Genomic DNA, 16,831 nt, shown 5'->3' on the forward strand with positions numbered 1-16,831 from the left:
CGTTGAATCTCACCGCGGACCTCACCCTTCCTGCCGTTGAATCTCACCGCGGACCTCACCCTTCCTGCCGTTGAATCTCACCGGGGACCTCACCCTTCCTGCCGTTGAATCTCACCGGGACCTCACCCTTCCTGCCGTTGAATCTCACCGGGGACCTCACCCTTCCTGCCGTTGAATCTCTCCGGAGACCTCAACCCTTCCTGCCGTTGAATCTCACCGGAGACCTCACCCTTCCTGCCGTTGAATCTCACTGTGACCTCACCCTTCCTGCCGTTGAATCTCACTGTTGACCTCACCCTTCCTGCCGTTGAATCACCGGACCTCACCCTTCCTGGTGAATCTCACCGGACCTCACCCTTCCTGCCGTTGAATCTCACCTGTGACCTCACCCTTCCTGCCGTTGAATCTCACCGGAGACCTCACCCTTCTGCCGTTGAATCTCACCGGTGACCTCACCCTTCCTGCCGTTGAATCTCACCGGAGACCTCACCCTTCCTGCCGTTGAATCTCACCGAGACCTCACCCTTCCTGCCGTTGAATCTCACCGGAGACCTCACCCTTCCTGCCGTTGAATCTCACCGGAGACCTCACCCTTCCTGCCGTTGAATCTCACCGGAGACCTCACCCTTCCTGCCGTTGAATCTCACCGGAGACCTCACCCTTCCTGCCGTTGAATCTCACCGGAGACCTCACCCTTCTGCCGTTGAATCTCACCGGAGACCTCACCCTTCCTGCCGTTGAATCTCACCGGAGACCTCACCCTTCCTGCCGTTGAATCTCACCGGAGACCTCACCCTTCCTGCCGTTGAATCTCACTGCGGACCTCACCCTTCCTGCCGTTGAATCTCACTGCGGACCTCACCCTTCCTGCCGTTGAATCTCACCGTTGACCTCACCCTTCCTGCCGTTGAATCTCACCGGAGACCTCACCCTTCCTGCCGTTGAATCTCACCGGAGACCTCACCCTTCCTGCCGTTGAATCTCACCGTTGACTTCACCCTTCCTGCCGTTGAATCTCACCGGAGTCCTCACCCTTCCTGCCGTTGAATCTCACCGGAGACCTCACCCTTCCTGCCGTTGAATCTCACCGGAGACCTCACCCTTCCTGCCGTTGAATCTCACCGGAGACCTCACCCTTCCTGCCGTTGAATCTCACCGGAGACCTCACCCTTCCTGCCGTTGAATCTCACCGGAGACCTCACCCTTCCTGCCGTTGAATCTCACCGGAGACCTCACCCTTCCTGCCGTTGAATCTCACCGGGGACCTCACCCTTCCTGCCGTTGAATCTCACCGGGGACCTCACCCTTCCTGCCGTTGAATCTCACCGCGGACCTCACCCTTCCTGCCGTTGAATCTCACCGTTGACCTCACCCTTCCTGCCGTTGAATCTCACCGGAGACCTCACCCTTCCTGCCGTTGAATCTCACCGTTGACCTCACCCTTCCTGCCGTTGAATCTCACCGTTGACCTCACCCTTCCTGCCGTTGAATCTCACCGGAGACCTCACCCTTCCTGCCGTTGAATCTCACCGGAGACCTCACCCTTCCTGCCGTTCAATCTCACCGGAGACCTCACCCTTCCTGCCGTTCAATCTCACCGGAGACCTCACCCTTCCTGCCGTTGAATCTCACCGTTGACCTCACCCTTCCTGCCGTTGAATCTCACCGGAGACCTCACCCTTCCTGCCGTTGAATCTCACCGGAGACCTCACCCTTCCTGCCGTTGAATCTCACCGGAGACCTCACCCTTCCTGCCGTTGAATCTCACCGGAGACCTCACCCTTCCTGCCGTTGAATCTCACCGGAGACCTCACCCTTCCTGCCGTTGAATCTCACCGGAGACCTCACCCTTCCTGCCGTTGAATCTCACCGGAGACCTCACCCTTCCTGCCGTTGAATCTCACCGGAGACCTCACCCTTCCTGCCGTTGAATCTCACCGGAGACCTCACCCTTCCTGCCGTTGAATCTCACCGGAGACCTCACCCTTCCTGCCGTTGAATCTCACCGGAGACCTCACCCTTCCTGCCGTTGAATCTCACCGGAGACCTCACCCTTCCTGCCGTTGAATCTCACCGGAGACCTCACCCTTCCTGCCGTTGAATCTCACCGGAGACCTCACCCTTCCTGCCGTTGAATCTCACCGTTGACCTCACCCTTCCTGCCGTTGAATCTCACCGGAGACCTCACCCTTCCTGCCGTTGAATCTCACCGGAGACCTCACCCTTCCTGCCGTTGAATCTCACCGGAGACCTCACCCTTCCTGCCGTTGAATCTCACCGTTGACCTCACCCTTCCTGCCGTTGAATCTCACCGGAGACCTCACCCTTCCTGCCGTTGAATCTCACCGGAGACCTCACCCTTCCTGCCGTTGAATCTCACCGGAGACCTCACCCTTCCTGCCGTTGAATCTCACCGGAGACCTCACCCTTCCTGCCGTTGAATCTCACCGGAGACCTCACCCTTCCTGCCGTTGAATCTCACCGGAGACCTCACCCTTCCTGCCGTTGAATCTCACCGGAGACCTCACCCTTCCTGCCGTTGAATCTCACCGGAGACCTCACCCTTCCTGCCGTTGAATCTCACCGCGGACCTCACCCTTCCTGCCGTTGAATCTCACCGCGGACCTCACCCTTCCTGCCGTTGAATCTCACCGGGGACCTCACCCTTCCTGCCGTTGAATCTCACCGGAGACCTCACCCTTCCTGCCGTTGAATCTCACCGGAGACCTCACCCTTCCTGCCGTTGAATCTCACCGGAGACCTCACCCTTCCTGCCGTTGAATCTCACTGTTGACCTCACCCTTCCTGCCGTTGAATCTCACCGGAGACCTCACCCTTCCTGCCGTTGAATCTCACTGGAGACCTCACCCTTCCTGCCGTTGAATCTCACCGGTGACCTCACCCTTCCTGCCGTTGAATCTCACCGGTGACCTCACCCTTCCTGCCGTTGAATCTCACCGGAGACCTCACCCTTCCTGCCGTTGAATCTCACCGGGGACCTCACCCTTCCTGCCGTTGAATCTCACCGGGGACCTCACCCTTCCTGCCGTTGAATCTCACCGGAGACCTCACCCTTCCTGCCGTTGAATCTCACTGCGGACCTCACACTTCCTGCCTTTGAATCTCACCGGAGACCTCACCCTTCCTGCCGTTGAATCTCACTGTTGACCTCACCCTTCCTGCCGTTGAATCTCACCGGAGACCTCACCCTTCCTGCCGTTGAATCTCACCGCGGACCTCACCCTTCCTGCCGTTGAATCTCACCGGTGACCTCACCCTTCCTGCCGTTGAATCTCACCGGAGACCTCACCCTTCCTGCCGTTGAATCTCACTGCGGACCTCACCCTTCCTGCCGTTGAATCTCACTGCGGACCTCACCCTTCCAGTCCGCCGGAATAGAGAACAGGGTTTCCTCGGCTAGGGAGAACGTCGAGCTTTTCCTGTTCTGTGGACTGGGCGGCGTTAGGAAGCCTATTCCGCCCCCACTTTGTCCAATATTCTACCGCTCGGTTTTGTCTGTCTCGTTATAATTAAGATCCTACCGAATTAGAGCAGCTCCGTCGAACAGCAGTCCGAAACAGAACCCAGCAGCAGCGGAAAGCCCATCGAGCCTGCCCCGCCAGTCAATATAATCCTGACGGGTCTGCGCCAGCCTCAACTCCGCCAACTTTCCCCTAACCCTCGGATCACCCGGTCTTTCAAATACTTTTGTCTTGTCTCCACTTTAAATATCTCTAATGACCCGGCCTCTCCCCCACCCGCACACCGGGGGAAGAGATTCACCACGTCGAGTCATTTCTACACACGCCAGTTTTGAGTGAAGCGCTCTCTACTTTGCTCCTGGACCGCGACTCTCCCGCTGGTGGAAACATCTCTACAACTACCCAGGCAAGACTGCCAGGTTAGAAAAAGGCGGTAAGATATAGAAACGGGTCGGCCAACCTGTTCCGCCGTTCAATGAGATCATGGCTGATCTGCCCCTGCCTTTTCCCCGTAACGTTTAATTTCTCCTGCTATACAAAAACATAATTGTGTCTTAAATATATTTAATGAGGCGGCCTCCACTGTTTCCCTGGGCAGAGAATTCCACAGATTCACCACTCTCTGGGGAAAGCAGCTCCACCTCATCTCCGACCTGAATCTATTTCCCGAGTCTTGAGGCTCTGTCCGCTAGCTAGTTCTTGTCGCAGATTTCGTTGGAAAGTGGAAACAATTTATGTGCTTCTATCTTATCTACTACTTTCTTAATTTTAATCAGTGCGTTAAATTATTATGTTTGTTTAGCGATACCACCCCAGAGACTCCTAATCTAATTACATGAACATTTACAACGGCCAATTAACCTGCTACATTAAACTCGCGGGGAAAGCCTCACTCATTCCGCGTGGAGGACAGGACAGGAGTGCGGCGGAATTGAACTCTAAGCTTCTCCGCTAGCGAGCCGCAATGGCATCGCGCTGAATGCGCCCAAAAACGCAACGCCCGAACAGGGACTTGAACCCTGGACCCTCAGATTAAAAGTCTGATGCTCTACCGACTGAGCTATCCGGGCTCTTGCATATGTGCATACACTAATCTATATGATACTTTTTTGTTTCCACAAAATATATTATTTTTCTGAATTTCAGTTATAGGTTAACCCCCTCATATCCGGAATCAACCTGGTTAACCCCCTCCAAAGCCAGTATACCTTTCCTCGAGTAAGGAGACCGGAACTGCTGCAGATGCGGCATCGCCGGCGCCCATACGTGCAGTTGCAGCTCGATTGAACTGCCGCATCCTCCATTCACTCCATCCCCTGCGTGGCCGCACACCGACTGCAATGCTCCCACGCACATAGCCTTTGTTGCCGCGCAGATGGAATTGGACACAACTAGAAAATGTCCACAACGTGAGACATCATCTTTGTTGTATAGTATTTAGTTATATTCTTCAATTAATAAATAAAATAAAAATTAAGTTTTTTTTTCAATTTTCATTCATTCTAAATACTCATAGTATACATATTACAAAAAAATGCACAGTTTATGGGCTGTGTAAAATTTCCTTCTCGGAACAATGGTTGTTCGGCGCAGCTGTGAAAATAAAGAGGGAACATTTGGATAGATAGATGTGAATTTCCACCAGTCTTTCCAAGAGTATCCTGATCGTTAATTTTACCTGTCTCACTGTACAGGACCCCAGCTCTGAGGTGCCAGTTTCCCTCGGAGGCTCACTAACTATTGTGGATACATTCCAACAAGTCCTCCCAAAGACTGTCTCGACCAACTTGATTCAACAAATCAATGTGCAAGCTGTGCTTCGTGCAGAGGAGATTCGCAAATGAAAGGGTTAACCTATAAGGAGCGTCTAATGGCTCTGGGCCTGTACTCGCTGGAGTTTAGAAGAATGGGGGTGGGGGGGGGGGAATCTCATTGAAACCTATCAAATACTGAAAAGCCTAGATACAGTGGGTGAGTCTAGGACCAGAGGGCACAACCTCAGAATAGATTCATCCATTTTGAACAGAGACAAGGAGGAATTCATTGCCACAGGCGGCTATGGTGGCCAAATCATTGGGTATATTTAAAGCAGAGGCTGAAAGTTTCCTGATTAATCAAGGCGTCAAAAGTTATGGGGAGAAGGCAGGAAATGGCATTGAAAGGGATGATAAATCAGCCTTGATGGAATGGTGGAGCAGACTTGATGGGCCAAATGGCCTGATCCACTATCTGTGTCTTCTGCTCTTAAATTTCCCATGACAACTGCCAATCTATTGTCACTGTCATTTGGTGGCCTATAGACAATCCCAGCAGAGTTCCCCCTTTACTGTTCCTAATCTCCGCTCAGATAGACTCAGCATTCTGTTCTTTAGATCTTCTATCACCTCTCACTGCCGCCCTGATCTCATGCCGAGTTAAAAGTGCTACCCCAGCTCCCTTGCTTTCCTGCCTCTCCCTCCTCTGTAACCTGATATTTAATTGTCAACCATCTCCACCCTGTGGCCATGTTTCTGTAATAACCACAAAACCGCACCTGTGCCACAGTTACTCGGCTTGTTTCGAATACTACAGGTACAGCGTCCCGACACTCAGTCCTTTTAGAATTTAGTAACCTGTACACGTGACTTTACTGTATTCTGCCCTGACTTTTTCTAACTTATGCTTTGGTTTCTGCCTGGATCCTGCCCCCCCCCCACCCCGCCATAAACCATCCCTAATGCCACCCGCAAACAATTCTGACACCCCCCTCCCCCAGCCCGACACTGATCGCCGTCCTGTCCAGGTGTAGACTCAAGAAAATCTGCAGATGCTGGAAATTCAAACAACACACACAAAATGCTGGTGGAACACAGCGGGCCAGGCAGTATCTATAGGGAGAAGCACTGTCGACGTTTCGGGCCGAGACCCTTCGTCAGGAAACGGTGATGAGAAGACTGATGGGACTGAAGGCTGACAAATCCCCAGGTCCAGATGGTCTGCATCCTAGGGTACTAAAGGAGGTGGCCCTGGAAATTGCGGATGCATTGGTAATCATTTTCCAATGTTCCTGAGATTCAGGATCAGTTCCTGAGGATTGGAGAATGGCTATTGTTATCCCACTTTTTAAGAAAGGAGGGGGGGGGGGGAGAAAACAGAGAACTGTCGACCTGTCAGTCTAACATCAGTAGTGGGGAAGATGCAAGAGTCCATTATTAAAGATGAAATAGTGGCATATTTAGATAGCAGTGATAGGATTGGGCTGAGCCAGCATGGATTTACCAAGGATTTTGGGATGTAATGTTAAAATTGTACAAGGCATTGGTAAGGCCAAATTTGGAATATTGTGTACAGTTCTGGTCACCGAATTATAGGAAAGATGTCAATAAATTAGAGAGAGTGCAGAGACAATTTACTAGGATGTTACCTGGGTTTCAGCACTTAAGTTACAGAGAAAGGTTGAACAAGTTAGGTCTCTATTCATTGGAGCGTAGAAGGTTGAGGGGGGATTTGATCGAGGTATTTAAAATTTTGAGAGGGATAGATAGAGTTGATGTGACTAGGCTGTTTCCATTGAGAGTAGGGGAGATTCAAACGAGAGGACATGATTTGAGAGTTAGGGGGCAGAAGTTTAAGGGAAACACAAGGGGGTATTTCTTTACTCAGAGAGTGATAGCTGTGTGGAATGAGCTTCCTGTAGAAGTAGTAGAGGCCAGTTCAGTTGTGTCATTTAAGGTAAAATTGGATAGGTATATGGACAGGAAAGGAGTGGAGGGTTATGGGCTGAGTGCGGGTAGGTGGGACTAGGTGAGATTAAGAGTTTGGCATGGACTAGGAGGGCCGAGATGGTTATATGGTTATATGGTAAGTCATACTTGACTAATCTGTTGGAGTTTTTCGAGGATGTAACCAGGAAGTTAAACAAGGGAGATCCAGAGGATGTAGTGTACCTCGATTTTCAGAAGGCATGTGATAAGGTCCCACATAGGAGATTGGTGGGTAAAATCAAAGCTCGTGGCATTGAGGGGAAGACATTGACATGGATAGAAAACTGGTTGGCAGATAGAAAGCAAAGGGTAGTGGTGAATGGGTGTTTCTCGGAATAGCAGGTGGTGACTAGTGGGGTGCCACAGGGCTCGGTATTGGGACCACAGCTGTTTAAGATTTAGATGAAGGCATTGAGAATAACATCAGCAAGTTTGCTGATGATACTAAGCTGGGCGGCAGTGTGACTTGTGATGAGGATGTTAGGAGAATTCAGGGTGACTTGGATAGGCTGGGTGAGTGGGCAGATACTTGGCAGATGATGTTTAATGTGAATAAGTGTGAGGTTATCCACTTTGGGAGTAAGAACAGGAAGGCAGATTATTATCTGAATGGAGTAGAGTTAGGTAAGGGAGAAATACAAAGAGATCTAGGAGTCCTTGTTAATCAGTCACTGAAGGTGAATGAGCAAGTGCAGCAGGCAGTGGAATGTTGGCCTTTATTACAAAGGGAATTGAGTACAAGAGCAAGGAAATCCTTTTGCATTTGTACAGGGCCCTGGTGAGACCACACCTGGAGTATTGTGTACAGTTTTGGTCTCCAGGGTTAAGGAAGGACATCCTGGCTGTAGAGGAAGTGCAGCGTAGATCCACAAGGTTAATTCCTGGGATGTCCGGACTGTCTTACGCAGAGAGGTTAGAGAGACTGGGCTTGTACACACTGGAATTAAGGAGATTGAGAGGGGATCTGACTGCAACATATAAGATTATTAAGGGATTGGACAAGATAGAGGCAGGAAATATGTTCCAGATGCTGGGAGAGTCCAGTACCAGAGGGCATGGTTTGAAAATAAGGGGTAGGTCATTTAGGACAGAGTTAAGGAAAAACTTCTTCTCCCAGAGAGTTGTGGGGGTCTGGAATGCACTGCCTCGGAAGGCAGTGGAGCCCAATTCTCTGGATGCTTTCAGGAAGGAGCTAGATAGGTATCTTATGGATGGGGGAATCAAGGGATATGGGGACGAGGCAGGAACCAGGTATCGATAGTAGATGATCAGCCATGATCTCAGAATGGCGGTGCAGGCTCAAAGGGCCGAATGGTCTACTTCTGCACCTATTGTCTATTGTCAGACACTGGTGTAGACTGTCCGGTTTGTACTGGCCCCATCTCCCCCACAACTGGTTCCAATGCTCCAGGAATCTGAAACCCCTCCCCTCTGCACCACTGCTGAAGCCTCATATTCATCCAAAACAGTGGAGAGCTGTGTGTGTGATAGATCGATTGAAGTGTTATTGATGTTAGAGAAGGTTAAAAGTTTTCACTTAGGGCCAGTACTGCTCTACGCTGCTGTTACTACTTTGACCAGCATGTGGCTCAGGTACGAGTTATTAAGATTTTATCTTTGAGTTCCCGGTGTTGGAGGACATAGAACACTACAGCACAGTACAGGCCCTTCAGCCCTCCATGTTGTGCCGACCCATATAATCCTTAAAAAATAGTACTAAACCCACACTACCCCATAACCCTCCATTTTTCTTTCATCCATGTGCATGTCCAAGAGGCTCTTAAATACCCCTAATGTTTTAGCCTCCACCACCATCCCTGGTGAGTCATTCTAGGCACTCACAACCCTCTGTGTAAAAAACCCTCTGATGTCTCCGCTAAATTTCCCTCCCTTAGTTTTGTACCTATGCCCTCTGGTGTTTGCTATTGATGCCCTGGGAAACAGGTACCGACTATCCACCCTATCTATGCCTCTCATACTCTTGTAGACCTCTATCAAGTCCCATCTCATTCTTCTATGCTCCAAAGAGAAAAGTCCCAGCTCTGCTAACCTTGCTCCATATGACTTGTTCTCCAAACCAGGCAACATCCTGGTAAATCTCCTCTGCACCCTTTCCATAGTTTCCACATCCTTCCTATAATGAGGTGACCAGAACTGAACACAATACTCTAAGTGCGGTCTCACCAGAGATTTGTAGAGTTGCAACATGACCTCTCTACTCTTGAACTCGATCCTCGTATTAATGAAGCCTAGCATCCCATAGGCCTTCTTAATTAGCCTATCAACCTGCACAACGACCTTGAGGGATGTATGGATTTGAACCCCAAGGTCCCTTTGTTCATCCACACTCTTAAGTAACTGACCGTTAATCTTGTACTCAGTCTTCCGGTTTGTCCTTCCGCAATACATCACCACACGCTTGTCCGGATTGAACTCCATCTGCCATTTTTCCGCCCAACTCTGCAACCTGTCTATATCCTCTTGTAACCTTCGACAACCTACAGCTCCATTCACAACTCCTCCAATCTTCGTGTCATCCACAAACTTACTCACCCATCCTTCCGCCTCTGCATCCAGGTAATTTATAAAAATCACAAATAGCAGGGGTCCCAGGACAGATTCCTGCAGCACTCCACTAGTCACCAACCTCCAGGCAGAATACTTTCCTTCCACAACTACCCTCTGGATGTGTCTCAGAAACTGGAAATCTCCTGGGATTTTCATGCATAAGTCTCTCGAGTTTACAGAGAATGGTGCAAGAAGCATTTTTTAAAAATCTGGTTAATGGCAGTTCTGTGGACAAAAATGCCATGTTAATGAGAGGTTTGAGGAAAATGGCCGGACTAGTTAAAGCTTTGACTGGAATTATATACATTTAATTTAATTTAAATATATATGATTCCTGTCACACACACATATGAGTGAAGTAGTGTCTGTTCATTGTCCATTCAGGTTTCACAGGGCCTGTTCCAGTGCTGTACTGTTTTGAGTTCTATGGAGTGTTCCTGGGTTGGTTCCTTATTATACCATTGCACTTGCTGACCGCTGTACTGGACTGTCAGCCTGGTATCTCCTGTGATTCAACCTCTGAGGTAGTTAAACAGCTTCGGAGAGACAGAGCGAACCGTGCTGAGCCAGCAAAGGCACGATTGAGAAAAGCAAGGAGCACGTTAGCAAACCCAACATCAAAGCAAAGAGATTCTGCAGATGCTGGAAATCCAGAGCAACACACACAAAATGCTGGAGGAACTCAGCAAGTCAGGCAGCTGCCTATGGGGTGGGACCCTTCATCAGGTCTGGAAGGGAAGGAGGGAGATGCCAGAATAAAAAGACTGGGAAGGAGAAGTACAAGTTGGCAGGAGAATTGGTGAGATCAAATGAGGGAGATGATGGATGGGGCAGAAAGGGGGAATTAAATTGGGAGGTTTTCAATTACCATAAGTTAAAGAAATCAATGTTGATGCTATCAGGTTTGAGTCTACCCAGACAGAATATGTTGTGTAGCCCCACTGGAGTGTGAGTGGCCTCACTGTGGCAGTAGGAGGCCATGGGCTGGCATATCAAAATGGGGTTGGGGATTGGAGTTAAAGTGATTGGTCATCGGGAAATCCCGCCTGTCGCAGATGGAGTAAAGGTCCCCCAATCTACATCAGGTCTCACCAACATAGAGGAGGCTGCATCGGGAGCACCGGATACAGTCGATGACCCCCAACAGCTTCAGAGGCAAAGTGTTGCCTCATCTGGAAGGCCCTGAGGCAGGTGAGGGATGAGGTGACTGAGTGGGTGTAGCACTTCTTCCATTTGCAGGGTTAAGTGCCAGAACGGAGGAATCATTGGGGGGGGGAGCAATCCCTAGGGAAAGTGGACTTCACCCTTGTGCATGGCTGTCACACCAAAGCAAATGTTTGCAATCATTGGAAATTTTCCAGAGTACTCTGGAACATTCTCCACTTGTCTGTATGAGTGCAGCTTCAACAAGAGAGGGTTATGAAGAAAACTTCTGGCACATTGGCCTTTATAAATCAAAGTATTGAGTACAGGAGATGGGATGTTATGTTAGAGTTGTATCAGACATTGGTGGGCCTTTGTAGAGTATTTTGTGCAGTTTTGGTCACCTCCCTACAGGAAAGATGTAAATAAGGTCGAAAGGGTACAGAGAAAGTTTACAAGGATGTTGCTGGAATTCGAGGACGTGAGATATACGGAAAGGTTGAATAGGTTTGGACTTTATTTTTTAAAGCGTAGGAGAATGAGGGGAGATTTGATAGAGGTATACAAAATGATGAGGGGTATAGCTGGGGTAAATGCAAGCAGGCATTTTCCATTGAGGTTGAGTGAGACTAGAATGAAGTCATAGGTTAAGAGTGAAAGGTGGAGAGTTTAGAGGAACACAAGGGAGAATTTCTTCACTCAGAGGGTGGTGAGAGTGTGGAGCAACCTTCCAGCAGAAATGGGGGATGTGGGGCTGATTTCGGTATTTAAGACGAATTTGGATAAGTACATGGATGTGTTTGGTCCAAGTGCAGATCAATAGGATTAGGCAGAACAATTTGGCATGGACTAGATGGGCTGAAGGACCTGTTTCTGTGCTGTAGAGCTCTATGACTAACACTTAAGCTTGAAACCATACAAGACAGAGCAGCCCACTTGACAGACACCTCATCACAACCATTCACTCACCACCACGTCACACAGTCGCAGCAGTTTGTACCATCCACAGGACACACTGCAGTAACCAAGACTCCTCAGACAGTACCTTCCTGACCCACCGTCTCCACCAGCACCTTCCCAACCCACCACCTCCACCAGCACCTTCCCAACCCACCGTCTCCACCAGCACCTTCCCGACACACCATCTCCACCGGCACCTTCCCAACCCACCACCTCCACCGGCACCTTCCCAACCCACCGTCTCCACCAGCACCTTCCCAACCCACCGTCTCCACCAGCATCTTCCCAACCCACCATCTCCACCAGCACCTTCCTACCCACCATCTCCACCAGCACCTTCCCGACCCACCACCTCCACCAGCACCTTCCCAACCCACCGTCTCCACCAGCACCTTCCTACCCACCATCTCCATCAGCACCTTCCTGACCCACCATCTCCACCAGCACCTTCCCAACATACCATCTCCACCGGCACCTTCCCAACCCACCACCTCCACCAGCACCTTCCCAACCCACCGTCTCCACCAGCACCTTCCCGACACACCATCTCCACCGGCACCTTCCCAACCCACCACCTCCACCGGCACCTTCCCAACCCACCGTCTCCACCAGCACCTTCCCAACCCACCGTCTCCACCAGCATCTTCCCAACCCACCATCTCCACCAGCACCTTCCTACCCACCATCTCCACCAGCACCTTCCCGACCCACCATCTCCACCAGCACCTTCCCAACTGTGGTAAACTATGTATACCTGTCTGGACACGCCCCTCTGCTGACTGCTCCTGTGGCTCCTCCCACAGACCCCTGTATAGAGGCGATTGGGGCACTGCTCCTTCCTCAGACTCCGAGATGTCGTGCTGCCTTTTTGCTGCTATTTAAAGCCTATCGTTCACTTCCAGTCTCCGAGAGTTATTGATGGTGTGTCAATTTTATTAGTAGCAATTTTAAAACATGGAGAGCATTTTATGACCAGACAGATTGGGATCTTGACCCTCATCCCAGGAAGGCGGCGACGCTTTCGAACTCTGGCTAGCAAGCTTCCAATCGTACCTGGAGGAGATTCACGTGACCGATCCTGCCACAATGCACTATAAATAGAACTCTACACCTACAACTATGACATCGTGTACCGGCCTGGAAGGCTCAGAGCCCCCTGATGCCCCATCCCGGGGAACATGAGCCAGTGCGCAGCTCCACCGGCTATACGCACTCCATGCAGGTCTTTGCCATCCGGGGGTCACCCGGCTTTACCATTTCGTGAAAACCCAGAACTGCCTTACTCCCTTGAGGAAATCAGGACGATGACCAGGGACTGCCAAGTGTGCGCTGAGTGCAAACCGCACTTCTACCATCCTGAAAAGGCACAACTTATCAAGGCCACCCGCCCCTTTGAGCGACTGAGTGTCGACTTTAAGAGCCCCCTTTCCTCCACCGACTGCAATGTGTACTTTCTTAACATAATCGACGAGTACTCGCGGTTCCCCTTTGCCATCCCCTGCCCCGATACCTCAGCCACGTCCGTCATAAAAGCCCTGCGCCAGCTCTTCACTCTGTGGATATTCCTGCTATATCCACAGTGATAGAGGGTCCTTGTTTATGAGTGACGAGCTGCACCAATACCTGCTGGCTAGGGGTATTGCTCCTGGTAGGACCACTAGTTATAATCCCCGGGGGAACGGACAGGTGGAGAGGGAGAATGCCACGGTGTGGAAGGCCACACTTTTAGCCCTTAGGTCAAAGGGATTGCCGGTCTCTCGCTGGCAGGAGGTCCTCCCAGAGGCGCTCCACTCCATCCGCTCCCTGTTATGCACGTCCACCGATGCCACCCCTCATGAGCGACTCTTCTTTTCCCAGGAAGTCTGCCACTGGGACCACCCTACCGGCTTGGCCGATGTCCCCAGGGCCAGTGCTGCTCCGGAAACATGTGAGGAGCAATAAATACTCCCCGATGGTCGAGAGGGTTCACCTACTTCATGCGAACCCCCAGTATGCCTACGTGGTCTTACCCGATGGGTGGGAGGACACGGTCTCCGTCCGCGACCTGGCGCCCACAGGAGCACCAGACCCCTACCCCGAACACTCCACGGTGACTATGAACCCCGTACCCACGAGAGACCGTGCACCCCAAGCCCTACACAGACTCCTCACGACACTCCCATACCAGGCGCCTCGCACACACACGAGGGATTACTGATGCCTAACGGGCTGGCACCTCAAGTAAGGCCGGAGCCAGCACAACCACCGTCTCCAGTGCAATCACCACCGGAGACTCGACCGCCTGATAGACTAGACCTGTAAATATACTTGTAAGAAACCTCACCCTGTGGGGACTCGCTTTTAAAACGGCGGGGGGGGGGGGGGAAGGGGGAGAGTGAATATGGTGAATATGGTAAACTATGTATGCCTGTCTGGACACGCCCCTTGCTGACTGCTCCTGTGGCTCCTCCCACAGACCCCTGTATAGAGGCGATTGGGGCACTGCTCCTCCCTCAGTCTCCGAGATGTCGTGCTGCCTTTTTGCTGCTATTAAAAGCCTATCGTTCACTTTCAGTCTCTGAGAGTTATTGACGGTGCATCACAAACACACCATCTCCACCAGCACCTTCCCAACCCACCGTCTCTACCGGCACCTTCCCAACCCATCTCTACCTGCACCTTCCCAATCCACCACCTCCACCAGCACCTTCCCGACCCACCGTCTCCACCAGCACCTTCCCAACCCACCGTCTCCACCAGCACCTTCCCGCCCCACCGTCTCCACCAGCACCTTCCCGACCCACCGTCTCCACCAGCACCTTCCCGACCCACCGTCTCCACCAGCACCTTCGCTACCCACCATCTCCACCAGCACCTTCCCGACCCACAATCTCCACCAGCACCTTCCCGACCACCATCTCCACCAGCACCTTCCCAACCCACCACCTCCACCAGCACCTTCCCGACCACCACCTCCACCAGCACCTTCCCGACCACCACCTCCACCAGCACCTTCCCGACCACCACCTCCACCAGCACCTCCCCAACCCACCATCTCCACCAGCACCTTCCCGACCACCATCTCCACCAGCACCTTCCCAACCCACCATCTCCACCAGCACCTTCCCGACCCACAATCTCCACCAGCACCTTCCCGACCACCATCTCCACCAGCACCTTCCCAACCCACCACCTCCACCAGCACCTTCCCGACCACCACCTCCACCAGCACCTTCCCGACCACCACCTCCACCAGCACCTCCCCAACCCACCATCTCCACCAGCACCTTCCCGACCCACCATCTCCACCAGCACCTTCGCTACCCACCATCTCCACCAGCACCTTCCCGACCCACAATCTCCACCAGCACCTTCCCGACCACCATCTCCACCAGCACCTTCCCAACCCACCACCTCCACCAGCACCTTCCCGACCACCACCTCCACCAGCACCTTCCCGACCACCACCTCCACCAGCACCTTCCCGACCACCACCTCCACCAGCACCTCCCCAACCCACCATCTCCACCAGCACCTTCCCGACCACCACCTCCACCAGCACCTTCCCAACCCAGCACCTCCACCAGCACCTTCCCGACCACCACCTCCACCAGCACCTTCCCAACCCACCACCTCCACCAGCACCTTCCCAACCCACCACCTCCACCAGCACCTTCCCGACCACCATCTCCACCAGCACCTTCCCAACCCACCACCTCCACCAGCACCTTCCCGACCCACCACCTCCATCAGCACCTTCCCAATCCACCACCTCCATCAGCACCTTCCCGACCCATCACCTCCATCAGCACCTTCCCAACCCATCACCCGCACCAGCACCTTCCCGACCCTCCACCTCCACCAGCACCTTCCCGACCCACCACCTCCACCAGCACCTTCCCGAACCACCGTCTCCACCAGCACCTTCCCGACCCACCACCTCCACCAGCACCTTCCCAACCCACCACCTCCACCAGCACCTTCCCGTCCCACCACCTCCACCAGCACCTTCCCGACCCACCGTCTCCACCAGCACCTTCCCGACCCACCGTCTCCACCAGCACCTTCCCGACCCACCACCTCCACCAGCACCTTCCCGACCCATCGTCTCCACCAGCACCTTCCCCACCCACCATCTCCACCAGCACCTTCCCGACCCACCGTCTCCACCAGCACCTTCGCTACCCACCACCTCCACCAGCACCTTCCCGACCCACCACCTCCACCAGCACCTTCGCTACTCACCACCTCCACCAGCACCTTCCCGACCCACTACCTCCACCAGCACCTTCCTGACCCACCACCTCCATGAGCACCTTCCCAACCATTGAGGTTCCCTCCAGGCCACACATCATCCTGAAATGGAAATACATCCCTGGTCCTTCACCGTCACGGGGTCCAAACTCTGGAACTCCCTAACAGTACTGCAGGTGTAACTCTCACCTCAAGGACGGCAGTGGTTCGAGAAGGCAGCTCACCAACACTTTCTGATGGACAACTAACTAGGGAGGGTTAATTAAATATTGGTTCGGACTGCAAAGCCCACATCCCCTGAACGGGACACCACAGGAACTGGCCCTCAATATTGTGCTGAACACATTAAATTAGTAATTGAATGGCTAACCAATCTGTTTGCCCTCAGAATGTCCGTATCACCGTTTTCCTCATATTTATGTGCCAATCAAACTGTCTCTAAAATGTTCCAAATGTTTCTGCCTCTACCAGCACCAGACAGCACATTCCAGGCACCAACCACTGGGGGTAACAACTTGCCCCTCACATCTCTTTTAAAATTATCCCCTCACCTTGAGTGTATGCCCTCTGGTAAGTCACTTCAACCCCTGAAATCTGATATTGTCTGTCCACTCTACCTATGCCTCTCATAATCTTATAAACTCTTTATCAGATCTCTCCTCAGCTTCCACTGCTCCAGAGAAAGCAACCAGTTAGTCCAAC

At 52.1% G+C, this 16,831-nt stretch overlaps 1 non-coding gene across 1 annotated transcript; it reads right to left on the bottom strand.

The window, feature by feature from the left end:
• Positions 1–4,479: 4,479 nt before the first annotated feature.
• On the bottom strand, positions 4,480–4,552 carry trnak-uuu (transfer RNA lysine (anticodon UUU)). Its single transcript has one exon. It is a non-coding gene; the product is annotated as a tRNA-Lys (tRNA).
• Positions 4,553–16,831: the final 12,279 nt, after the last annotated feature.

Source organism: Hypanus sabinus, chromosome 7, assembly GCF_030144855.1.
Source record: "Hypanus sabinus isolate sHypSab1 chromosome 7, sHypSab1.hap1, whole genome shotgun sequence".
Classification (NCBI taxonomy): Eukaryota; Metazoa; Chordata; class Chondrichthyes; order Myliobatiformes; family Dasyatidae; genus Hypanus; species Hypanus sabinus.